This window comes from Chiloscyllium plagiosum, unplaced genomic scaffold (assembly GCF_037043375.1).
Source record: "Chiloscyllium plagiosum isolate Xiang-an unplaced genomic scaffold, Cpla_swu_hap1 HiC_scaffold_11, whole genome shotgun sequence".
NCBI classification, from domain to species: Eukaryota; Metazoa; Chordata; class Chondrichthyes; order Orectolobiformes; family Hemiscylliidae; genus Chiloscyllium; species Chiloscyllium plagiosum.
Genome location: NW_028270149.1, coordinates 67,928,292 through 67,955,312, shown reverse-complemented (window position 1 = coordinate 67,955,312; position 27,021 = coordinate 67,928,292). Strand labels below are relative to the sequence as shown.

At 38.6% G+C, this 27,021-nt stretch overlaps 1 protein-coding gene across 5 annotated transcripts in view; it reads right to left on the bottom strand.

Moving 5' to 3' along the window:
• The window catches only part of diaph2 (diaphanous-related formin 2), a 753,551-nt gene that overhangs the window by 311,547 nt on the left and 414,983 nt on the right, over positions 1-27,021 (bottom strand). The gene's annotated exons all lie outside the window — the stretch shown is intronic.

Below are 27,021 nucleotides of genomic sequence, written 5' to 3'. Positions count from 1 at the left end.
ACACCTATATCTGAAAATGCATTAAAGTCCTTGTCACCCAACATCCATGCAGCTTGTTTCTCCCCATCACAGGAGCTATCTCCTGCACAACAACTTTCTGAAATGTTTGTATTCTTCCAATTCTGGCCCTTTGAGATTCCTAATTTCCTTCAGAGCTGTGTCATTCAACTGCCTTGGCTTGGAAATCTGGGATTCCTTCTGCAGACCTGTTCACTTTTACAACTTTCTCTTCCTTCTTCACTAAATCCTGACAATCTACCTCGTTTGTCATAACATGGCTCCACGTCAAATTTTATTCGATCATGCTCCTGTGAAGTGACATGGGGTGATTTACTACATTTAAGGTATTTTATAAACATTACATTGTTGTTGTATGGGTACTTCATTATTTTTTTCAGTCAGCTGCATTAAGTTGAAATTTTCATTTTTACCAGAGAGCAAAATAGGCCAGAAGAAAAAACACATCAAATCAACTATTTTTAAATCTGTAACCATCAGAAATGATATCAACTTGTTGGACTGAAGAAACAGCCTTAGGGCTTCCACTGAAGGTAGCTGGGAGGTACAAGATAGATAGGATTACAGTGCTATCCTTTGTGCTTGGAAGACTGAAAGAAGTACGCAAAGTAACATAAAAAATATTACTGAGTAACAATGGCATAAACAAGACAGAATGGTGGCAATATTGTGACATGAAATGTAAATTGGTACAGTAGCAGGAAATTGTGCAGTCACAGGAATTTACAAATTCTGAAACCACAATCTTGGCATGTTCATACTGTATATTATCTACAAAATAAAAATGAATTATCAAAGAGAAAATACTACTACTTTCAGGTAAAATTCACTGCACTTTCTGTCCATATCTATTTGTTACAAATGTTCTCCAGGTTATTAGCTGCAGAAGTTAACTGCAGCTATAATTTTAACAGATAAACTTTCTGTAAATGCTCAAGTACAACAAGCAGTCTATCTTTTGAAAAACATGCAATTACGTATTCAAAGCACATCTTGCAGACCTTCTCAGAACTCCTAGTCTCCAAAACTACCAAATGCATTTTCACAATGGTTGAAACACAATAAAGAAAAAAGAGGATAGTGAAAGGCTAGCTTTAATCTTAAATCAAGGGTAGACATCTTTGCAGCACTCCATGCTGATCACAAAACAATTAGAGTCATAGAGATGTGTCTAATGGAAACAGACCCTTCATTCCAACTCGTCATGCCGACCAGATATCCTAACCTAATCTAGTCCCATTTGCCAGCACTTGGTCCATATCTCTCTAAACCCTTCCTTTCCATATACTCACCCATAACTCTAAGAGCTCTGTTTGTTAACCCTTGAATAAGTGTGGGCTTACTATTAAAACTTAAAAAGAGCTTCTTCACTCTTTTCTTTTGAGAAAAAAAATACTTTAGAGACTCAAAGACAATCTAAACATTCAACTTCCACTTGGAAATACTGACCAAATCTACGTGCCAATCAGCTGCTCCCCAGGTACTTGTGACAGACATCATGCCACCATGGTCTTAATCCATATTTTATTTTGTCTCCGACTCACATCTCACTCCATGGTCCTTGATTTATTTGAGTAAACCCTAATTTAAAGTACCTAGTTGCCCTGCTCCCCCAAATTTCCACTTTGGCCTGAATTCAGAGTTACTCACACTCTCTTTCTTCTTCATTCAGACCATACACTTTAAATAAGCCCTCCATATATAGAAAGCTCTGAAGAGTGTCTTAACTTGTTGCTACAGTAAGCAACACCTAACTCAGGAAAAGAATTTCAGATGTTTAATAGGTAACTGCTGCTTTGACTAGAGTATTTTAACTTCCTTAAAGGCGATTATTCTAGATATATTTATGACTTATACCCTAAAACTAAACTGGCAAAAGATTTACAAGTTGGACTTCTTCAGATTCTTAGAACTTTCACAGCTGTGCTGAGGGAAGATATTCCTGGAAATACACCCAGGGAAGTTATTTGGTGGAACTGAGAAATAAGAAAGGGATGATCACCTTATTGGGATTATAGACACCCCAATAGGCAAAGGGAAATTGAGAAACAAACTTGCAAGGAGATCTCAGCTAACTGTAAGAATAATAGGGTAGTTATGGTAGGGGATTTTAACTTTCCAAACATAGACTGGAATTGCCATAGTGTTAAAGGTTTAGATGGAGAGGAATTTCTTAAGTGTGTACAAGAAAATTTTCTGATTCAGTATGTGGATGCCCCTAGAGAAGGTGCAAAAGTAGACCTACTCTTGGGAAATAAAGCAGGGCAGGTGAATGAGATGTCAGTGGGGGAGCACTTTGGGGCCAGCGACTATAATTCCATTTGTTTTAAAATAGTGATGGAAAAGGATAGACCAGATCTAAAAGTTGAAGTTCTAAATTGGAGAAAGGCCAATTTCGATGGTATTAGACAAGAACTTTCGAAAGCTGATTGGAGGCAGATGTTCGCAGGTAAAGGGATGGCTGGAAAATGGGAAGCCTTCAGAAATGAGATAACAAGAATCCAGAGAAAGTATATTCCTGTCAGGATGAAAGGAAAAGCTGGTAGGGAAAGGGAATGCTGGATGACTAAAGAAATTGAGGGCTTAGTTAAGAAAAAGAAGAGAAAATGAGGTCTGCAGATGCTGGAGATCAGAGATGGAAATGTGTTGCTGGAGAAGCGCAGCAGGTCAGGCAGCATCTAGGGAACAGGAGAATCGACGTTTCGGGCATTAGCCCTTCTTCAGGAAAGAAAAAGAAGGAAGCATATATCAGGTAAAGACAGGATAGATCGAGTGACTCCTTAGAAGAGTATATAGGAAGTAGGAGTATACTTAAAAGGGAAATCAGGAGGGCAAAACGGGGACATGAGATAGCGTTGGCAAATAGAATTAAGGAGAATCCAAAGGGTTTTTACAAATATATTAAGGACAAAAGGGTAACTAGGGAGAGAATAGGGCCCCTCAAAGATCAGCAAGGCGGCCTTTGTGTGGAGCCACAGAAAATGGGGGAGATACTAAATGAATGTTTTGCATCAGTATATACTGTGGAAAAGGAGATGGAAGATATAGACTGTAGGGAAATAGATGGTGACATCTTGCAAAATGTCCAGATTACAGAGGAGGAAGTGCTGGATGTCTTGAAATGGTTAAAAGTGGGTAAATACCCAGGATCTGATCTGGTGTACCTGAGAACTCTGTGGGAAGCTGGAGAAGTGTTTGCTGGGCCTCTTGCTGAGATATTTGTATCATCGATAGTCACAGGTGAGGTGTTGGAAGACTGGAGGTTGGCAAACATGGTGCCACTGTTTAAGAAGGGCGGTAAAGACAAACCAGGGAACTATAGACCGGTGAGACTGACCTCAGTGGTGGGCAAGTTGTTGGAGGGAATCCTGAGGGCCAGGATGTACATGTATTTGGAGAGACAAGGACTGATTCGGGATAGTCAACATGGCTTTGTGCGTGGGAAATCATATCTCACAAACTTGATTGAGTTTTTTGAAGAAGTAACAAAGAGGATTGATGAGGGCAGAGCAGTAGATGTGATCTATATGGACTTCAGTAAGGCATTCGACAAGGTTCCCCATGAGAGACTGATGAGCAAGGTTAGATCTCATGGAATACAGGAGAACTAGCCATTTGGATACAGAACTGGATCAAAGGTAGAAGTCTGAGGGTGGTGGTGGAGGGTTGTTTTTCAGACTGAAGGCCTGTGACCAGCGGGGTGCCACAAGGATCGGTGCTGGGACCTCTACTTTTTGTCATTTACAGAAATGATTTGGATGCAAGCATAAGAGGTATAGTTAGTAAGTTTGCAGATGACACCAAAATTGAAGGCGTAGTGGACAGCGAAGAGGGTTACCTCAGATTACAACAGGATCTGGACCAGATGGGCCAATGGGCTGAGAAGTGGCAGATGGAGTTTAATTCAGATAAATGCGAGGTGCTGCATTTTGGGAAAGCAAATCTTAGCAGGACCTATACACTTCATGGTAAGGTCCTAGGGAGTGTTGCTGAACAAAGAGACCTTGGAGTGCAGGTTCATAGCTCCTTGAAAGTGGAGTTGCAGGTAGATAGGATAGTGAAGGTGGTGTTTGGTATGCTTTCCTTTATTGGTCAGAGTATTGAGTACAGGAGTTGAGAGGTCATGTTGCAGCAGGATAGTGAAGGTGGTGTTTGGTATGCTTTCCTTTATTGGTCAGAGTATTGAGTACAGGAGTTGAGAGGTCATGTTGCAGCTGTACAAGACATTGGTTAAGCCACTGTTGGAATATTGCATGCAATTCTGGTCTCCTTCCTATCGGAAAGATGTTGTGAAACTTGAAAGGGTTCAGAAAAGATTTACAGGGATGTTGCCAGAGATAGAGGATCTGAGCTACAGGGAGAGACTGAACAGGCTGGGGCTGTTTTTCCTGGAGCGTCGGAAGCTGAGGGGTGACCTTATCGCGGTTTACAAAATTATGAGGGGCATGGATAGGATAAATAGACAAAGTCGGGGAGTCCAGAACTAGAGGGCATAGGTTTACGGTGAGAGGGGAAAGATATAAAAGAGAACTAAAGGGCAATTTTTTCACACAGAGGGTAGTACATGTATGGTATGAGCTGCCAGAGGATGTGGTGGAGGCTGGTACAATTGCAACAGTTAAGAGGCATTTGGATGTGTATATAAATAGGAAGGGCTTTGAGGGACATGGGCCGGCTGGCAGGTAGGACTAGATTGGGTTGGGATATCTGGTCGGCTTGGACGGGTTGGACCGAATGGTCTGTTTCCATGCTGTACATCTCTATGACTCTATGACTCAATCATGAAGCAATTTTTAAACAAGCTTTAGCAATAGTATCTGTTACTTCTATTCAAAGTAATTTCCAAAGATTTTTTTAAAATACTTTTAAAAAATAATCTGCTTCCAGCACCTCCTAGTTAGGTTCATTGAGTCATACAGTATGACCATGCGGTCCAACTAGTCCACACTGACATAATCCCAAGCTAAACTGTCCTACCTGCCAGATATCCCATATCCTTCCAAACATTTCCTGTTCATGTACTTATCCAAATACATTTTGAACATTTTAACTGGATCTGTATCGACTACTTCGTTTGGAAATCCCACACACTAACAACTCTGTGCAAAAAAAACTTTGTCTTCTCACCTTAAAAACATGATCCCTGCCTTAAAATTATCAATCCTAGGGAAAAGACACCTGCCATTCACTTTATCTAAACCCTTCATGATTTTTTCAATCTCTATAAGGTCAGCCCTTATCTCCTGCGCTCCAGTTAAAAAGGTTCAAGCCTATCCAGCTGTCCTTACAACTCTACCATCCATTACTGGCAACATCCTGGTAAATATCTTCTGAATCCTCTCCAGCTTAATAATATTCTTTCGATAATAAGGTGGCTAGAACAGGACCACTGTACTCTAGAAGAGGCTTCACAAATGACCTGTACAACCTCAGCATGACATCCCAACTCCTCTATTCCAAAGGTATGTGCAATGAAGGCAAGCATGCTAAGCACCTTCTTAATCACCCTGTCTGAAAGTGACACAAATTTCAAAGAATTATGAACCTGAATCCCTTGGTCTCTCTCTGTTCTACATTCGGGCTTTTGCCCGAAACATCGACTTTCCGGCTCCTTGGATGCTGCTTGACCTGCTTTGCTTTTCCAGCATCACTCTAATCTTGCCATTAATTGTATAAATCCTGCCCTTATTTGTTTTACCAAAACTAAATACCTTGCATTTATCCAAATTAAACTCCATCTGCCTTTCTTCAGCCCATTAATCTAATTGATCAAGATCTCTCATATGTAAGTTAGCTCGCTGAGCTTGAAGGTTTGTTTTCAGATGTTTTGTCACGATACTAGGTAACATCATCAGTCAGAGTCTCCGGTGAAGCGCTGGTGGTATGTCCCGCTTCTCTATTTATAGATTTTGGTTTCTTAAGGTGGGTGATGTCATTACTGGTTCTTTTTTTCAAGGCAATGTAGATAGGATCTAAATTGATGTGTTTATTGATGGAGTTCTGGTTAGAATGCCATGCCTCTTTGAATTCTCGTGCATGTCTTTGTTCCACCTGTCCTAGGATGTGCATGCTGTCCCAGTCAAAGTGTTGTCCTTCTTTGTCTGTTTGTATAGAAACTAATGATAGTGGGTTGTGTCGTTTGGTGGCCAGTTGGTGTTCATGTATCCTAGTGGCAAGTTTCCTGCTAGTTTGTCAGATGTAGTGTTTTGTTTTACAGTTCTTCCATAGTATCTTATAAATGTCGTCAGTTTTGCTGGTGGTATATAATTGATCCTTTAGATTTATTAGTCACTGTTTAAGTGCGTTGGTAGGTTTGTGGGCTATGATGCCAAAGGGTCTGAGTAGTCTGGAAGCCATTTCTGATGTTTCTTTGACATAAGGTAATATGGCTATAAGTTTTTAAAATGATCTCTTTTTAATCTTCGATAACCTTGGCAAACAGATGGAAAGGTAAAATGGTAGAAAAGTAGTGACAAATATTAAATATAACATGGAAAGACTTTGGATAATATTTTATATCAGCTTTTTCGGTAGTGGATATAAAAAAGCCAAGAGTAGTAAAAAGTCAAGAGTCAAAACAGTGAGAAAAGCATAAAACAATGATCTCTTGGGAAAAAGTACTTGGAAAATTAATGGGACGTAAGGTCAACAAGCCACCAGGACTTGATGGCCTACATCCTAAGGTTTTAAAGAAAATGGCTACAGAAATAGTACTGGTTGTACGTTCCAAAATTCCACAGATTCTCAAAAAATCTAAACAGATCAGAAAGCCAAAAATGTAAGACCACTATCAAGGGAAACAAAGGCACAAGCAAAAAATAAGGAACTGTGGCCGATATGTCTAATGTCTGTCTTGGGAGAATGCTAGGATCCATCGTTAAGGAGGAAGAAATTGGACATTTTAAAAAACATAATACCAACAGCTAGAGTGAGCATGATTATGTGGAAAGAAAAATAAGTTTGACAAATTTGTTAAGTTTTTTTGAGGATGTAATAAACAAAGCAAATAAAGTGGAACCATTAGATACAGTGTATTTCGACTTCGACAAGACACTTGATAAGATGTCGTATCAAAGGTTGCTGGACAAGAGTTCATAACTTTTAGTGTGCTATGTTAGCATGTATAGATTATTTGTTTACAAGAAAAAGAGTCAAGATAAATGGGCTGTTTTGGTTTGGCAAACTACTGGAGTGCCACAGGAATCAGTATAATCTATAGTAATGACTTGAATTGTATTATAGCCAAAACTACAGTTCATACAAACATAGGTAGGAAAAAAAGTTTAAGAGGGTACAAAGAGCTCGAAACAGAATTAAGCTAGTATGAGTCATTAGGCAAAACCTCAGGTAATTTAATGTGTGGAACTTTGAGGCTTTCAATTTTTTTTAAGAAGAATACAAAAGCAGAGTATTATTTAAATGTAAAAAATACTGCAGAATGCTCCAGTAAAGACAGATCTGGCTGTTCTGTAAGATAGACTGCAGGTTGTGAATGGGTTCCATTCCTAAGTCTATTGAAGTCAATTTATACGCAAGTTAAAACTTAATGCAGGCAATACAAAGCAGCCATTCATAATTACAGGAAAGATTTGTATGCCAGATATTAGAAAATACATCCCAGTATGGACTGAGTTCATAACAAATGAGCTTTTGTTAGTTAGGCGTTAATAAATTGGGTTCCTCCACATGTGAATCACAAAACATTTGCATGTGGGTACTGCAAATAGAATGTTAGCCTTTGTTGTAAGTGGGATGGCATATGAAAATGGAATAATTTTGTTACAGCCATAAAGGGCATTGGAGAAGCAACCCTTGGAGTACAGTATACAGTCTTGTCTCCAAACTCAAGGAAGGACATTCCTGGAATATGTATTAAAGTGTTTGTTTTATGAGGAAAGGTTGAGCAGTTTGCATCCGCAGTCATTGAATAAAAAGTAATCTTATGAAAACATCTATCTTTGAGAGGGAATGATAGGGTAAACGTCAAGAGAATATTTCCTGTTATGGTGAAGTCAAGCAACAATAGGTACAGTTTAGAGATGAGGGGTTTCCTATTTAACAATGCAATAAGGAAGAATTTCTTCTTTCTGAGGGCTATTAGCTTGGAAATTCTATTCTGCATATAGCAGTGGAGATTGGTTAAGACAGATCTTTGAATGAAGAGGGAAGTGAAGTTTAGTGAGAAAGGGGACAAGGCGGCAAGTGGTGATCAGTCCTCAGTTACATATCATTATCTTATTGAATACAGAACAGGCTCAAGTGGATCACATTGTTTGCTCCTGCTAATATTTCATATGATATTATGAAATAATCAATTTTAATAAACAAAGGAATTATAAAAACAAATCCAGTGGACTTATTTTAACTTCAGTCAATAATGTTAAATGGGCCATATTGTATCTGTCACGCATTCTGCATCTTTTGTAATTTTCCTTCACTTTGAAGTCAATTTAAACTCATCAGTATCAGATCAGTACTTAGCATGGTAGTAATGTAGATCACTGCAAGTTATGTAAAAATTGGGTAAATATTTGAAAGAGTTGAAACAGGGCAATGGAAAAACACTAGGCAGGAGAATTTACTTTGAAATGTCCCAAAAAACTAACACTGCCATAATGGGTTTTTATGGCCAATAGATTTAACTCATGAGCATGTTAAGGTAATTTGTAGCCATTAACACCACTTTAACTGAAATTAACTAATGGCAGAAGAGAACATGGATTTAAATTACACTAAGTGACCATATGGTTCAAATTTACCTTAAGAAACTCGCAAGTCATTGGAAGAGCCATGAATCACTGAGGTGACTGAAGGAAATTTTCATTGGCTGTAACAGCCAATTTCGCCAGCCCTGAGCCTTAACATAAACTGATTAACGTCATTTCTCATTGACATGCTACTCTTCAGCAATAATATCCAATTAATGCAAAGTTTCCAGATTTGGACCAAGGAATGTTGGATGTGTGATGCTTAACTGCTTATTTCCCTTAAATATTATTACTCAAGTATTCTCGACAAGGAAGTGGTCAAAAACAAATCCAAAGTCAATTAAAGAATAGTTTGGCAATAGATTATTTCTCTATCTTCAGGAAAGATTCAATTATGCTAAGGTCAGAAAATGATTCCCACTTATTTTGTGTTGGATGTTCACAAAACAGTTTGAATGATAAAATCATACTCTGGCTTTTCTATATGTAGGGGCATAGAATATAAAGAAATGAAGTGATGCTGAATTTGGAAAAGACATCTGTCAGCTTACACTTGGCGTGTTGTGTTCTTGACACCCCATTATTGTACAGGTATGCGTTATGAAATACAACATAGAAAATTCATTAGAATAATGCCACAACTGCGAGGATTTAGTCATGAAGACCTATTTGAAAAGTTGTGGCTTTTCTCACTTGAACTAAGAATATCAGGTCAAATGGAGGTTCTCACATTTTAAAAATGCTTTAAGAAGTTAATAGAAAGCTTGTTTCTACAAGTAATATTATTAGTAACAAGATGGGGGATCTACTTATGGGCTCACAGGTGGCTTAGGAGTCCAGTCTTAGCTTTGAAAGTTCTTCTGCATTCAGGACAAGTAGTTTGAGATGGCAGGTCGGGTTTTGGTTGTTGTTGCTTTGCTTGCCATTTTCTTCTCTTAACTTCTAGTTCTGCACATCTGTTGGCCTCAAAAGTTGCTGTTCCTTCTCAGGTTATGGTTTGCCAGAGTTTGCTGTCCTTGGCATTGGTTTCCGAATTGTTAATGTCAATGTTACATTTCTTCATGTTGGCTTTCAAAACATCTTTGAATCTCTTATGTTGTCCACCTCTTTTACATGTGCCTTCTTTAAGATGGGAGTACAAGATTGTGTCGGCAGAAGTTCATTTTTCATCTGAACAACATGACCGCTCCATCTTAGTTGGTTCTTGATAATGTCAGTTTCAATGTTTGTTGTTTTTGCTTCATTCAGCACGCTGATGTTGGTTCTTCTACATTCCCAGCTGATATTCGAGATGTTTCGAATGCAGCATTGATGGTACTTTTCAAGTGCCTTCAGATATCGTTGGTATGTTGTCCAAATTTCTGAAACATACAGGAGCATTGGATTACCACAACTTTGTACACTAACATTTGTGTCTGTCCGGACGTCACGATCATGAAAGACTTTTGTCTGGAGATATCCACATGCTGTTCCAGCGCATTTAAAGCAATGTTGGATCTCGTCATTAAGGTCGGCACTGGAGGAGAGGTGACTTCTAAGGTACGGAAAGTGGTTCATGTCTTCCAGGGTTGTTTTGCCAAGTTGAATTGATGGTATCATCAGATTTGTCTCAGTTAGTGATGGTTGGTGGGTGATCAAAGTCTTCTGGAAACTGATGGTAAGTCCAAATTTTGTGTATGCACAGTTGAAGGCAGTCAGAATCTGTTGTAGGTGGTTTTCTGAGAGAGCTGCAACACTGTTGTCATCTGTGTATTGGAACTTTATGAGTGAACTCATAGATATCTTGTTCTTGGACTTAAGATGGGCAAGATTGAAAAGTCTGGCATCTGTTCTGTAGACAATTTTGATTCCTGGAGTGAGGTTGTTCTTGATGATGGGGATGATTGCTGCAGTAAAGATGGTGAACAAAGTTGGGGCAATCACGAATCCCTGTTTTATTCCTGATCTGACTTGAAAAGGCTCCCAGTCACTGTTGCTGACCATGACTGTGGCAAGCATGCCATTGTGGAGGAGTCTCAGGATTCGAATGTACTTTTCAGGGCATTCATAGGTGGACAGGACATCCCACAGGAGTCCCCTTGATACAGAGTCAGAGGTTTCGGTGAGGTTGATGAATGCCATGTAAAAAGGTTAAAGTTGTTCACGACATGTTGTTCATGTTGTTGTCACATAGTGAAGATCATGTTATTTGTTCCATGTGATGATCTAAAACTGGCTCGTGTCTCCGAAAGGATCTTCTCAACTAAAAGCTTGAGTGGGTTGTTCACGAGGCAGGGAGGATCTTTCGTGCTGTTGCTAATAAGGAAATTCAGATCAATTGCCTTTCCTTTTGTAGATGGTAACAATTGCTGAGTCTCTAAAGTCTGCTGATATGTCTTCATTTATCCAGAACTTGATGAGAAGTTGATGGAGTGGTAATGAAGCAGGTTACCTCCAAAATTGTAGATCTTGGCTGGTATTCCATTGAGTCCAGCGGCCTTGTTATTTTTCAAGGTTTTGATGGCTTCCTTGATTTCTTCAAGTCTGGTATTTTGCTTAGGGAATTGTCAACAAGCTATCTTGGAATGTTGAGTGTGTGGTGCTGGAAAAGCACAGCAGGTCAGGCAGCATCTAAACAGTAGGAGAAAAAGCCTACTGTTCGGGCAAAAGCCCTTCATCAGGAATGTTGCTGATCACATTCCTGTCAAATGGGATGGTTTGATGTAGATGATCTTCAAAAGTGGTCCTTCCACCTCGAATTGATGTTATCATTGGTCGTCAGGATGGTTGAACAATCTTTGCTTTTGAGAGGGGCTTGACTGAGAGTGGATGGGCCAAAATAGCTTCAGTTGCATTGAAGAAGCCTCGGGTGCTGTTGGCATGTTCAAGTTGTTAGATTTCCTGAGCTTTCTTCCTCCATCATTGGTTCGTCAGGTTTCAGGTGCTCTTCTGAACTGCAGGCTTGCATTCTTGAAAGCATTTCCTTTCGGTCACCAATTGTTGGTCATTTTGAAAGGTGATGAAAGCTTTTCTCTTTTTATCAATAAGTTGTTGGAATAGTTTGTAGCTATCATCAAACCAGTGTTTTTTTGTCTTGAACCCAATTGTTTCTTTGCAGGTGGTGATGATAGCGTTCTTCAATTGATTCCAGTATTCTTCTACAGATGGTGGGATTTGTTGAGGCAGTTGTTCTTGAAGATTTTGTTGGAATTTCTGTACATGGTTGATGTTTTGGAGAATATCGACATTTAATTTCTTGATAGTGTTCGAATTTTGGTGCTCCCTTTTGGGCCGCCTCTTCATTCTCTTGGTGGATGAGATGCGTCGATGGTCTGCCCAGCACTCATCGGCACATGTATTAGCTCTTGTTATTAGTACTCTTGTTGGTCCCGAGGTCATACAATGATGTAGTCAATGAAGTGCCAGTGTTTAGAGCATGGATGCTGCCAGGAGACTTTATGCCTGTTTTTCTGGCAAAATAGGGTATTTGTAATCACCAGATTGTGTTCAGCATATTTGGTGAGGAGGAGTGTACTATTGGTGTTGATCTTGCCAAGTGTTTCCTTGACTATTATTCCAGTCTAGAGCCTATGATCTTTCCCGACACTGGCACTGAAGTCTCCCAAAAGAAGGATCTTGTCATTGTTGGGAACAGAGGAAAGGACATTGTCAAGTTGGGTGTAGAAGTTCTCCTTTGCTTTGATTTCAGCATCCAGAGTTGGAGCACAGGCGCTGATGATGGTGGCACGAGGGTTCTTGACGAGCTGGCTTCGCAGAGTCATGAAACATTATTGATTCCTAGTGGTTGCTCTGTCAGTTTCTGAGATAGGCTGTTTCAGATGGCAAAAATCTACTCCATGGATCCTTGGTTGTTCACAATCAAATCCTTTTCAGAAAAAGTGTATTGACCTTGCTCTTCCTTTAGCTGTCCTTCTCCAGCTCTGCAGGTCTCACTCAGAGCAACAATGTCAAAGTTGAATTTTTGGAGTTCCCAGGCAACAAAGGCAGTTCTCCTGTCTGGTCAGTCAGAGTTTGGGTTATCTATCAGAGTTGATATATTACAGGTTCCAAATTTCATAGTTTCATTTCTCAATGTTATTTGATCACATATTGGTGATCCCTCTGGATGCAGCCTTCCAGACTGGATGGGGTGAAGCAGACTATTTTTAGGGCATCTTTTCTAGCCCCCTCCCAGTTCAGGGTGAGCAGAGTGGATCTTAAGTAGAACTGCTCAGACATGAATAGTGCTACCAAACAACTTTCCTGTTTCTGTCTAAAAATTGGGTGACTGAATCAAGTATTCACCGCTTTCGTGCTGGTTCTTAACTGGGAGCTTCCAACCATCAAATTGCCTGCTCCCGCCACCCTCCCCTGATCACCGAAAGTCTTAAAGAAGTACCCACAGAGCGAAGATGCCTATGCACGTATTTGTTTAATGTGCACTTGATGTTGCACTCCAAGTAGTATACAAATACTTCACAAATCAACCAGCTGATTGCAGTGACATGGAGACCACAACGACTGGTGCTAATGGATTTATTGCAGCCTTCATCCATTTTCACAGCCCTTGAGTTCGAATGTCTACAAATGTTCACTGTAACATTAAATGGATCACCACAGATAGCTCAAAACTTAAAGTGTATCATTGGAAAGTAAATTCTACAAATATTTTAAAAAGATCAGATATGGGAAAAGAATCAAAGGTACAGATGAACAGCAAACGTGAACAGAGGCATATCATCAGCTTGTGCTATAAATTCTATAATTTCATTGTAAGTCTCCACTGGAAGACAACACTAGAAGCACGGGGTAATTCATGACCATTCAACTGATCAGGGTTCACTCCTTCCAAAAGGACAACCTTTCAAAAAATGTTATGTTCCTGGGGAAAAAATGTATAGAGGTGTATCAAGGCACGTATATGTCATTTTTCATCATCTACAAATTATTTTCATTTATAAGAAACAGAAAAAAAAGTAGCACTAGGAATCACAAATTACTTTTCTGCAGACAGTTCTGTTTGATAACTTTTGAAAAACATTAATTCAATGATGTGAGTTTATAGCCCTGGTCAACATTTGATTGATTTGTTGATTCTTAACTATACTGAGAAGCTGGTGATGAGCCTCCTTCTTGCATTTCAAATGAAAACAGGATTCCCAAAGTGCTGTTTGTTTCCACTAGCAGGTGATGCCCAGAAGCAAGGCCGACAAATATCAAATACTAGTCAAAATTCTCACTTAGTAATCAGTGTGCGGCAACAATACAATTTGAAAGGATCTTACTCGGTGATAAATAATGTGAGCGGTCAGCAAAAAAAAAGCCCCACACAGTTACAATTTAAAGGGAACTCATCAACCCAAAAGGGAAATCAGGAGAAAGTTCTCCAGCCAGAAAATCTTTTGAATGTGGAATTTGAGACCAAAAGGAAGAGTTGGTGTAAACAGCAGTAATGCATAAAAGAGAAGTAAATGTGCACCTGGCAGAAAAAGAAAAGGACATGTTAACACAGTTAGATGAAGCAAGGTAGAGGAGGTTTGTGTGCAGTGCAAACACTGACTGGATTAAAACACCTGTTTCTATTGGTAATACTTCATAAATTAAAAATGGTGCATATTCCAACTTGAATCAAGGTTGAAAATAGTGTGAAGGGGTTCTATTTAGAGTCATAGGAGTTGTGCAGCATGGAAACAGTCCTTTCAGTCCAAATCGTCCATGCTGACCAGATATCTTAAATTAATCTAGTCCCATTTGCCAACATTTGGCCCATATCCCTCTAAATCCTTCCTACTTCGGTACTCATCCAGGAGCCCTTTATATATGTAATTTTTCCAGCCCCCCACTACTTTGTCTGGTAGCTGATTTCGTACACACATCACCCTCTATATGAAAAATTTGTCCCTTTTAAATCATTCCCCTCTCACCTAAAACCTATGGCCTCTAGTTTTGGACTCCCCACCCCAGAGAAAACACCTTAGCTATTCACCCTATCCATGCCCCTCATGATTTTATAAACCTCAGTAAGGTCAGCCCTCAGCCTCAGATGCTCCAGGGAAAATAGCCCCCGTCTATTCAGCCTCTCCCTATAGCTCAAACCCTCCCACTCCAGAAATATTCTTCTCATGTTTTTCTGAACCCTTTCAAGTTTAGCAACATCTTTCCTATAGCAGGGAGACCAGAATTGTACACAGTATTTCACAAAAGTGGCCTGACCAACATCCTGTACAGTTACAACATGACATCCCACTCCTGTACTCAATGCACTGACCAATGAAAGCAAGGATACTAAATATCTTCTTCACTACTCTGTCTACCTGCAACTCCACTTTCAAGAAACTATGAACCTGCACCCCAAGGTCCTGGATCTTACCATGAAATGTATAAGTCCTGCCCTGATTTGCCTTTCCAAAATGCAACACTTCTCATTTATATAAATTAAACTCTATTTGCCAATAATCGGCCAACTGGCCCATTTGATCAAAGTCCAATTGTAGTCTGAGGTAACCTTTCACACTGTCCACTGCATCACCAATTTTGGTGACATCTGCAAGCTTACTAACCATACCTCCTATGTTCATATCCAAAGTGTTTATATAAATGACAAAAAAGCAGTGGAGCTAGCACCGATCTTTGCCACACACTGGTGGTCACAGGCCAGCAGTCTGAAAAACAACCCTTCATCACCACCCTCTGTCTCCTATCTTCAAGACAATTTTGAATCCAACTGGCTAGCTCTCTCTGAAGCCCATGTGATCTAACCATGCAAACGAGTCTACTATACAGAACCTTGTTGACATCGCTTATGTCCATATCGACAACATCCAACACTCTGCCCTTATCAATCCTCTTTGTCACTTCTCCAAAAAACTCAAATCAAATTAGTGAGACATAATTTCTCATGTACAAAGCCATGCTGACTATCCGTAATCAGTCCTTGCCTTTCCAAATGCTTGTACGTCTGGTCCCTCAGAATTCCCTTCAACAACTTACCCACCAATGACATCAGGCTCACCGGCCTATAGTTCTCTGGCTTTTCCTTACCACCTTTAAATAATGCCACAACATCAGCCACGCTGCAGTCTTCCAGCATTTCGCCCGTGAACATCAATGATACAAGTATCTCAGTGAGGGACCACTTAGTGATTACTTGTGACGAGATAGAACAAGTATACCTACCTATTCAAAACAAAATTAATTTTCTTATATCTAAACTGCAATGGACGTGGAAGGGAAATTAACTATAATAATGTGGGAGAGTGGGGGGTGGGGAGGGCACACAGAAAATGTAGTTTCTCTTTCGTACATGGTAGAATTGCTTTCTCCAGAGTAATTACCAACTAACCAAATTAGTAAGCATAGCAATGAGAAAGGCACTCACGTCTAATTGATCTTCCCAAAAGTACTTCAAACAAAATGAAAGGGATAGGCACAGAATTAGTTCATGCTAAGCCTTCAAATGTTGTAATTTTAATTCCATTGTTACAATATCAGGAAGTCCAAGGAGCACAGCATGTTTTCAGTGACTTCTTGCAAGCTGAGTGGCACTTGGCTATTCTTAGAGACAAGTCATCATTAGTTATAGCTAGCTGTGTAGACTGATAATCAAAACAAATACCAGAATAATGTGTTCACTCAGATGTGCACAGTAGTGGTGCATTAGTTTCTACTGTGATGGTGTACAGACCATCTACCATTTATTATGGCATTAAATTATGTGAACATAAAAATATTGATCTTTTCCAAAATAATTGAGTGCATCACATATTACATGTTATTTATTAATTCATGAATTCAGCTTTTAAAATAAATTGCAATAACCTTGTCTTTTTGGGCAAGATGCAAATTGAAATAAGTAATTTTACAAATACTTACACCAACGTATAGAACATTAAAACAATTTTTAGATCTTTTCAAGTGCCTTTGAACACATAATAAAATGACTTTTCTACATTCCTCCTCACTATTACAGAAAATAGATGTTACTCCAAAATCTTTTTCCTGTGTAGACATCCCTGCTGTTATTTTTTGACTGGTGAATGGGGTGACACTTAGGAGTTGCTCCACAAGTGTTTGGAATGGTTTCTCTCGCACCCCTCTCTTACATGGGATAAAGTTGCAATTGTTAATATATTACACTTGGGGCTAACAGGAATAACATAAGAAAATATGAATAGTGCACATCAAAAAAAGTGGCTTCTTAAAGAAACAATGTTTGTCCAGACTAACAAAGCCTATTATTTAATTTTAAAAAAAGCAGACAGAAATCTATTTATGAAGCACAGTTTAACTAAGAAATTAAACACAAAACGTTAACATCCCAGTGCTGAATAATTATTGGCAAGTATTCTTAATAAATGATCATATTCCCAGGTTGTTTCTCCTCCCAGACCATCAGGAGGAAGAGCTGTGTCATCCAAGCTGTTTAAAACCTCGATGTGAGAAAGTGAAAGGAATTACTCAGGTGCAATATCTTGGTGCTTTAGTATCAAACGACTGAAGGCTTTTTACTTGAGGAAAGAAATTCAGTGAAAGCTCTTGAAGACATTGTCATGTTGTTCACATAACACTGTCTATTTCTGTAAATACAATTTAAATGCTAATGAATATGACGAGGATTGCATCCTCTGACTTTCATCCCATTTACTAGATTTCTGAACTTAAACTGATGGAAGATGCCAGTAAATTCTAGTATGCAGTGCTACTGCAAAATTAGGTAACTGTTCATCATTGGCAGTCAAAGACGAAGGCACCTGTATTACAATGGCCCAGATCATCTTAAGACGAGAATGGTACAGTAATTGAAAGGCATAATTGAAACGTGCATAAAAGCCAAACAACATACATTAATATTGCTTTCAATCGATCTGACACCACATGGCTGAGAAATATTTGCCTGAAAATTTTCATCATATTGCATGAATACACAAAAGTCATGCGAGACAATGTTTCAGGAATCAGTAAAGTAAGGAATGGAACCACGGATTTAAGAGATAGCAAAGCATCAATTCATAAAATGTAGCACAAAAAACTAAGTACTAATAAATTTGACATCTTTAATAGAAATACATTTGGAATGCTTCCTAAGAAGAAAATAGCTCTAATCAACAAGATAAATGCAGTGTGGCATTATGTAGAAGGTCAGAGTTCAGTAAAAGGAAGAAATCTATGAGACAGATTAATCCAGTATGACCCATTCAAAACTTCCACAAGGCTTTTGTGCCATGTAACAGACAATAATAACTACATGTATTTACATAATATAAGTCCCTTTTTCTTATGATCATTATGATTGAATGTGCAATGTGGGCAATATTACAATTAGAAGAGTACAATGTATTTGGCCCACATATTTCAATTACTAACAGAACAGATTTCACCAATGGAAGTCATCTGTTAATGATTCTTTTGCCTAAGATTCAGAGTCTGCCTGTCTTGAAAGCCACCATCGTAACCAAGGAAAGTCCAGTCAATGCAGGAGTTACAAGCCAACACACACCAGATTTTCACAACACTTGCTGCCATATTTCAAGCAATAACAATCCAAGTCCAATTTGATAGGCGATTGAAGACCAGTAACTGCATAAAGGTGGGTGAGGGGGGAATAGAGTGGCAGATCAGTCAGGGGGAGTGGCTGGTGGGTGCTAGTTGGGGGCATAGGGTGGGTTGGGACACCAAGTTGAGTTGCTACTGCTGGGGGTTGAAGGTGTTAGTGAAGGCAGATGAAGGTCATGTCGGGTCCAGAAGGCTTTTTTTAAAGTCAGAAAGGAACTTAGACAATGACCCAAGTGCAGTAGATCCAAGAAGACACATGATCACAATCAAGTGCCTGAAGTACCCCTTTCATGTTGCTGGTTAAGATGTTTATAACATTGAGTTTATAATGGGCAGAGGAAACAAAATAAGGCAACTTGCCTAATTTTGACTTCAGTAAAGAATGTTCAAGGCTCAGAAAAATCCAGCTTTGAGTTCAAAGGCTAGAATAGATTTTCCCAGCAGGGAAATTTTGATTTTATCAGCTCATTTCAAGGGAACCAGTCACCTCACTGGAAGTATTTTCTAGTTTGTTGAGTTTCTAAGCTGGGAGAGTATATATTAAACTTTCCAAGTTGTCAGAACTGACTAAATTTAGCACCCCCCATCCCCCCCCCCACAAATTGTGAAAGTTTCATGTCCACAGACTGGAAAAGGAACCGTAAAATTGCCTGCAGAGAAAAGAAATGGGAAGAAGTCAGTTAAGTAGAAACTTAAGACATTAAGGTCAAAGTATAGTTTCTGTTGACTTGAGGTTGAAACTTGGTTTTGCTGTTTGTGTTAAAATCTTTTTAAACAACTTATTTTTCTCTTCTGTGTAATCAACACATTTTTTAAAAAATCAACAATATTCTGTTGAATATGTTTCAGTGGCTAATCTCATTAAATAACAAATAAAACACTCATCATGATGGTCAAGAAACAGCAATCAAGGGTATTCCACTGCGTAACAGGCAGCATATAAGATATTTTGCTTTCAATGGTGAATAGAGTTTCCACCATTTATTTGACATATAATTATCCAATGACTTTTTGCAGGTTTGTCAACAGCAATTTCTTCTAATCCAGCACCTAATCCTGTGTGGCACTTTATCCAGTGGATCTATCTTTCATCGTAGGTTTCTGGAATCTGATGCTGGAACCAAAGGGAAATTCCGAACACATACTTGCTGATCGAGGAACAGTCTCTCCGATTTTACCAGAGGTGGCCTTCTAGTGGCTGCCTCAGGTCCACTGTCCAATTAAAAATGATAGACAATGTGCCACATGCTTCTGGCCTTCCCTGTAACAGCTGGATGTGCAACAAACTAGATGGTTCTACTATAACGCGGTATTCCATTCTCATGCAATCCTGTGTTATAAGAAAAGAAAATCGCATAATAGCAGCACAATTTAAACTAATGGGGCTGGAATCATATTGTAAACTATCTACACTCTAAATGTTTGCAATTTAGAAAATGTCCCTAATTAGTCAATTGCATTACAGAATCGCATGAATGAAATGCAGGTTACAGCAGAATGACCTGTACATGCCAATTTGTCCATGAGGCATCCTGAAGTTAAACTGCAAAGTGTAAATTTTGCTTCCTCACATCCAAAATCTGCTTGCTGGTTTTGCATCTCAATTTACTCATTAACTGCATCTCAAGACATTCAAAATTCAGTACAGGTATCTCTCGCTTTTCAAACTTTTGCTTTACACCAATTCGCTTTTCAGAACCTGTTATCATTAACTGAAAGAGGATTTTCACTTTTACCAAAAAGCGCATGCAGCGAGAATGGCGCCACCAAACACCTTACCCGGGAATGACACTCAGCATCTCTGCATCAAACCTCCATAGCTTTGAATTGTGAGCATGTGTTTTATCTCTATTTATTTTGTGCATCCGTTACCAAGATGCATCCTAAGGTATCCTGTACCTCCCACACCAACATCTGACAGCCTTTACTAAATGTTAGCGTTAGTTTATGTTTTGTGTGTTATATGGTATGATTTGCTAGGTTATTATTTGGGTCTTGGATCGCTCAAAAATTTTTCCCACATATATTAACGGTAATTGCTTCTCTTTACACCATGTCGGCTTATGAACGATTTCATAGGAACACTCTACTTTCAGATAGCAGGGGATACCTGTAACAGGTTCACATATCTGATGTTAAGGTGAAAGCAGCATCACAATACAGTTTCGATCTCATGCCTTGATATGTTTTAAAACGTTTGAAACACATGACAAGTGCCATAAACCAAATAAAGTATGCTGTGAAAGAATTTTTACTTTCCCATAAAGTTATCAGGATTCAATGAGGACTTTTCCATTTTTGCATCACAGTATCACATTATTTCTAGGAAAATAACTGCTTGAATGTGAATACTATTCTCATATTTGCATCATAAAACATACCAAAAACAGATAACAGAAGGATTCAAACCTCTCTCTCAGAATTCTTTCAGCCTGTATTCTTGTTCTCTGCTAACATAAGTCTTTGATTATGTAATAGAGTTACTTGCACAAGCAAAATCTTGAGTAGTGTTGAAGCTCTTACCTAAATTGTGTTATAAGCAATGTTAGTTCAAATTTAAAACCACTGTTTCTACCTTTAATAGCAGGAATATGAGAATGACCAGTCCTTGACATCAATGCAACATTTGACCATGAGGCACCAAGGAGCCCTGGCAACGATAAAATCAATGAGAATCAGGGGAATACATTCCATTGGTTGAAATCATATCGAGTACAAATAAATACTGTAGTAATTTTTGGAATCCAATCATCTCAATGCTCAGACACTGTTGCAAGTTCTTTACAGACCCAGTCATCTTCAACTACCTGATTGATGTTACATCCATTATAAGGTGAGAAGTAGTGATACTTTCACAATACTCAGGACCATTGCAACTCCTTAGATACTGAAACAGTCTGTGACAAAGTTCAGGACTGGGCTGCTAAGTGGCAAGTATTGCCATGCAATGACCATTTCCAAAAAGAGAACACCTAAAAACTATCTAGGAAATAAAAACAGGGCTTTTGAGAGCAATCTCAAATGACATTATGGGCATCATGTGTCATTTGTTGCTCAAGAAAGCATAAATGAGATAATCGATATGAATACCAAGTCATCAAAAGAGGTTTGAAATTTGAAACAACAACCTCTGTCCTGATTTTTCATCAGAATTGTTAAGATTTCATGCAACAATTCCTAGTCAAGGTAAGTATGATCACAAATCTGCTGAATACTCTGTAAGCCTAAGTATGAAAGTGTGGCAAACATAGTACAATTAATAATCATTGAAACATGACTGCATATTGATTGTCTTTTGTCTCCTTGCTAAGACAAATTTGAAAGATGACAACAGGGTAGGTAATGAGGAGCTGTAGGGATGAGAGTTTCATTCTATGTTCAGACCTATTAAGATTCAAGATTTCTGCAGCATATAGTGCTGTTGAAAAAGTAACATCTTTCATCTCCTTTAAGCTCTACCTATCAATGGTTGCAGCAACACTTGGACTTTAAATGTGTCAAATCCTTGCAATAATGAAACTCTCCTACTCTTTACACTGCAGTGTTGTTTTTTTTAAAAAGCTGTGCTGCCATGCATCACAATTATCATACAATGCTCCAGACATGGGCTGTCTGCGTTTTAAAAATTTTATTTTCATTTTAAAATGGAAACTTATAACAAATTCAAGATTGGACACTCATTGGAAGATCCATTTCAACTTTCTTTCAAAAGTCCTACATTAAGGCAATTTTCTCCCTGCAGATTCTTAATTTTAAGCTGAAAACTTTTGAAACATACAGGTCAATTTAAAAATATGTATTTAAATCCCCAATGTAAGCCAGTGGCGGTAATTTAAAAATTCAAACTCCAGATTTTGATTTTTTTTAAAAAGATATTTAAATTATTGCAATATTCCTTTGGTCAAATGAATTTTTCCATGGAACGGTCTAAATAATTAACATTTGAACAAAAACATTTTGTTTCAAATTAGGTCATACTTAAATCAATTGCTACTTCATTTTTTAACTGCATTTTTTTTGAGAGTCCCTACAGTGTGGAAACAGGTTCTTCGGCCCAACAAGTCCATACTGACCCTTCGAAGAGTCTGAAGACATTACTTAGTATGGTGATGAAACATCTGAAAACAAACCTTCCAACTCAGCGAGCAAACCTACATCCAGAATTATACCCATTATTTGATACTTGATATTTTTCATATCAAAATGAATCATTTCACATTTCCTCACTTTGAGCTTCATCTGCCACTTACTCTACATTTACCCCAACTAATACACCTAACCTACACATCCCTAAACACTATGTGCAATTTAGCATGGCCAATTCACCTAACTTGCACATCTTTGGATTGTGGGAGGAAACCCACACAGACATGGGGAGAATGTGCAAACTCCACACAGACAGTCGCCTGAGACTGAAATCGAATCTGGGTCTCTGGCACTGTGAGGCAGCAGTGCTAACCACTCAGCCACCATGTTGCCCCGTGCTTGTAAAGATAACCTGGATCAATATTTTATTAAGAATTAATAGGGTCAATTAGTTTTCCATATATCTTTGTGGTAAGTCAGAAATTTAAGTTCATCACTGTGCCATCACTGTCTCCAAGCAACAGCAAGGAAAATTTACTACCTGTCAACAAGGAACTAATCAGCAGCAATTCCTAGCTCCCTCTCCCACCCCCACTCTTCCTGCATTTGTCTGGACAGATACATCAAAATGCAGCAAACTCAACAACAACCAGAACCAAGCAGTTAATTACATTGATGCATTATCTACCAAACATTCAATCCTCCTGCAACAATTATGGCTGCAGTGCATGCTATTTATAGTCACCAATGAAATGATAACCTGCGGCCTCCAACCTCTGCAGGGATAAGGGAATCATGTACACCAGAATATCATCCAATGCCCTCCACGAGGACAGAATTCCAGAATTTCCTACATAAATGTACCACAGACTGCGATAGTGCAATATATTTTGTTTACTACCTTCTCATGGGAAACTAAGAATAGACAATACTATTGGTTTTGCCAGCAATAGCAATATCCCTTTTTGTTTTAATTTGACTGATACTGTCAAATGCAAACCAAATGTAAAACTCTCATACCTCACTAACACCAGCTTGTTATAAAAATCTCATTTGAATTTTCATTTGGTTTGACATCCAGTACATTTTAGCTTTGGATACTTTCTCCCTTCTCCCTTCAAGGGGATTATGCCTTGCATCTTTGGTCACTCCTTCGTGAATGCCCACTTCATTTTGTTACCACTACCTCATTTCTCAGGGCCATATTCAACACTGCCTCTTGTTTCACTGCAGACATATCAAGAATATTTTTCCTGTATATATGAGAAATTCCTCTCCCTCTGTACCTTAAGACTAAGTATTATTTGGTCTATATCGGGGTAATTAAAATCAATTACATGTCTGGTTTGGCTCTAAGTCTTGTTGACAAATTTGTCTTTCTTGTGGTTTAAAGCTCTTTAAGACCACTCCTTACAATACGATGGCTCCCCCTCTGTTTCTGTGTAGAATACTACCTTTAGTAATCAATACTATTGCAAAACCACTCCTCTATTCTTATTATTTTGCCATTCCTGAATTCTTGGTAAACAGGAATCTTAAAAAATCATTAAGCAAAGTCTCAATAGATGCAATTATGTCATGCAATATTTTATGCCCCCATCTCATCAACCTAATTAGATGATAAAACTGTGAAATAAATAACTCACTACATTTACTAATTTTCTGCTATTTATTTCTTGGTCCTCTAATCTGAAGTCTGGACCTTGCTGCCATTTTCTACTCCTCCACAGCCAATTTTGATGATGTGCCACATATAAAATCTAGTAATGACACTGAAAGCTGAGCGAAACCAAGGAAAAACCTAGACAACTATAAATTATCTGCAGCAACAGAACACAATGGATGACATGAGAGAAATAGTGACACGGATCAGCAAAGTACTGAATTAGGTGCACAGATCACTGTTACTTCGACTTCATGTCAAGTACTTGGATTCTGAAACTATATGGAGCTCAAGCCAAACGAGGAGGAAGTGGGTGACAAAGTTCTTCAAAATATGTAAGTGCATATGATCAAACTGGATTTGCAGTGAACACAGATAACAATCAGATTTTAGAGAAATAAATAATGGTAACTATCCTTAAAAGAGACAGTTGACTGACAGAACACAATTTTAAAGCTCTGACATTTGCACAAAATATGAAACCTAAACTGAAATTCATTAAGTCTATCAAAAGAATCCAATTGCCAAACATTTAACACCACCTCTGCTGTACACCCTTAAAATGCATTATTTTGAACCAAAAGATCAAACTATCCCTTTGATGTACTCAGTAGTACTCATCTGCCATCGAATTTTCTCAGTTTGCCTTTAGTATAAGAACCTCACTTGAAAATGAGCATACTTTCACAGTATCTCAATTTACACTGTGCTGGAAAAGTATTCAGATTATTTTAGCAATACCATAAATCTCTCCAATAACCACTCCATAATGTGAAAATTCAGGGATGAAAAGAAATGAAATAAACATGTATGCTTTATATTAATTAGTCCCTGCACATGTAGCCACCTCTCCTTTGCACTCACTACGTGTTCCCATTACAAAACTGCTCATTAAATCTAATACAGTTCACATGATAGAATGGAGACTGAACTATGTGTTTGTAAATCAAAGTCTGTCACATTTCTCATGTATATCTCTACAAACTTCTGCACAAACAAGTGCAGTTTCTAGTTTTAAAAAAAGAATTGAAATTCTGGATACAATAAATAAGTGATTCAAGAAATACTGAAGGATTGATGATTGATGGTCAGAGAGAACAGTGTCAGCATAATAGTGAAAACAAAAAATATATTAAAAGACGTCAAATTCACCGAGTTATTGATAAAAGAAATTACTTGTCAATCTTAGTGAACCAGACACAAAATGTTTGATAATTTTGAATTATGTCAAAGAAATTTGAGTTTTCTAATTCTCGTTGTTTCATATATTTAACATGCTACAAATTTTAGGTCATACTGAAATCTCCCACATGCTGTTGATGAGCATAAAAGTATGCCGTGTGTGTTTCCCAATGGCGAAATTAGTTTATCTGTTGAAAGCACGAGCCATAGAGAAAACGACAGAATCTGCGCTGAGTGGGTTGTGGCTGGGGCAAAGTGAGACATGCAATTGACAGCACTTCATAATTTAGTAAGGCGAAAATCTACCAGGCTGTTGTTCATGACGAATACTGGAAATTCATTCATGACCTGCAGTGAAGACTAAACAATTGTTGTCTGCAATGTGGTCGAATAACTGAATAAATTACCAAAATGCAAAATCTAGGCTCTCAGGAAAAATAACTAAATAACCAATGGGATACCTGGTCACTGTCGAATTATATCCAAGTATAGTATTAATGCTATTAAGTGATGGAGAAAGAAATAAATTGATCAAAAGTGGGAACTGCAATGTTGAAGAACTCACTGACATGGCATGGTACAGGACACCATTTGAGAAGCGGGAGCAAAAGGAATATAGTCGGGGGCAGTACCACAAGAGGGATTGACAATGTTCACTGCAGCAAACAGCCCAATTCCAGAAGGTTGTGTTGCCTATCTGGTGCCAGTATTTGGGAGACTTGCTCAGGGCTGGGGAGGAACTCACAGTAGGAAGGGAAATATCCAGCTGTTGTGGTCCCTGTTGGTACCAAAGACAAATGCAGGACTAAGAAAGGTACTGGCATTGTGGTAATGCCACTAGACTGGCAATCCAGAATCCCAGATGTCCCTAATGTTCTGGGACATATGTTGAAATTCCAATTTGACAGATGGTGAAGTCTGAATTCAATAAAATATTCTGGAATTGTTATCTCGCCTAATTGTACTCCTGTATTGATTGTTGTAAATATCCATCTAATGTGCTTTAGGAAGGAAATTTGGCATTCTCACAAAGTCTGGTCTACACATGATTCTAGGCTCACAGCAATGTCTCAAGACTGCTCTCTGAAATGGCCCAGCAAGCCAATGAGTTCAAGGGAAATAAAAGATGAAAAATACATACTGGCTTGGCCACCAATGGCCCAAAAGTGAACAAATTTGAAGACAAAAAAAGAATGAGAATCTGTCTGGTTAATATGAGGGGCTCAGCATCAAATTGCCAAGCAGAAGCTCAAAGATAATTATGTCAAGATTAATGCTCAAGCCACAAGCAAATTGGCATTAGATAAATAAGGATTAGCAAATGGAAAAAAAAGGCTCAAAGATTGGTGAGTGTGAAATGGGTCATGATGCACTGCCACTGTTACTGAGGAAAATAGCATGTTTACCAACGGGATGATCTGCACTTGAACCATGCCTAATTACGGAAGTCAAGATGATTTTAAAAAGTGGGAACAAGGTATCAAATTTGTGAAGATGTGATAAATCATAGTGTTGAGAACAGGTGATAAGAGCAATGCTCCATTAAACAGACCATGACAGGAAGAGACGTAAAGTACATCTCTAAGAGTAATCTAAGAGAATCTAAGAGTAAATAAGCAACCTCAGCTAGATAACAAAAATAACAAAAGGATAAATTTTAAATCTCTGTATCTGAATGCATATAGCATTTGAAACAAAACAGATGGGCGGCACGGTGGGCGGCACAGTGGCGCAGTGGTTAGCACTGCTGCCTCACAGCGCCAGAGACCCGGGTTCAATTCCCGACTCAGGCGACTGACTGTGTGGAGTTTGCACGTTCTCCCCGTGTCTGCG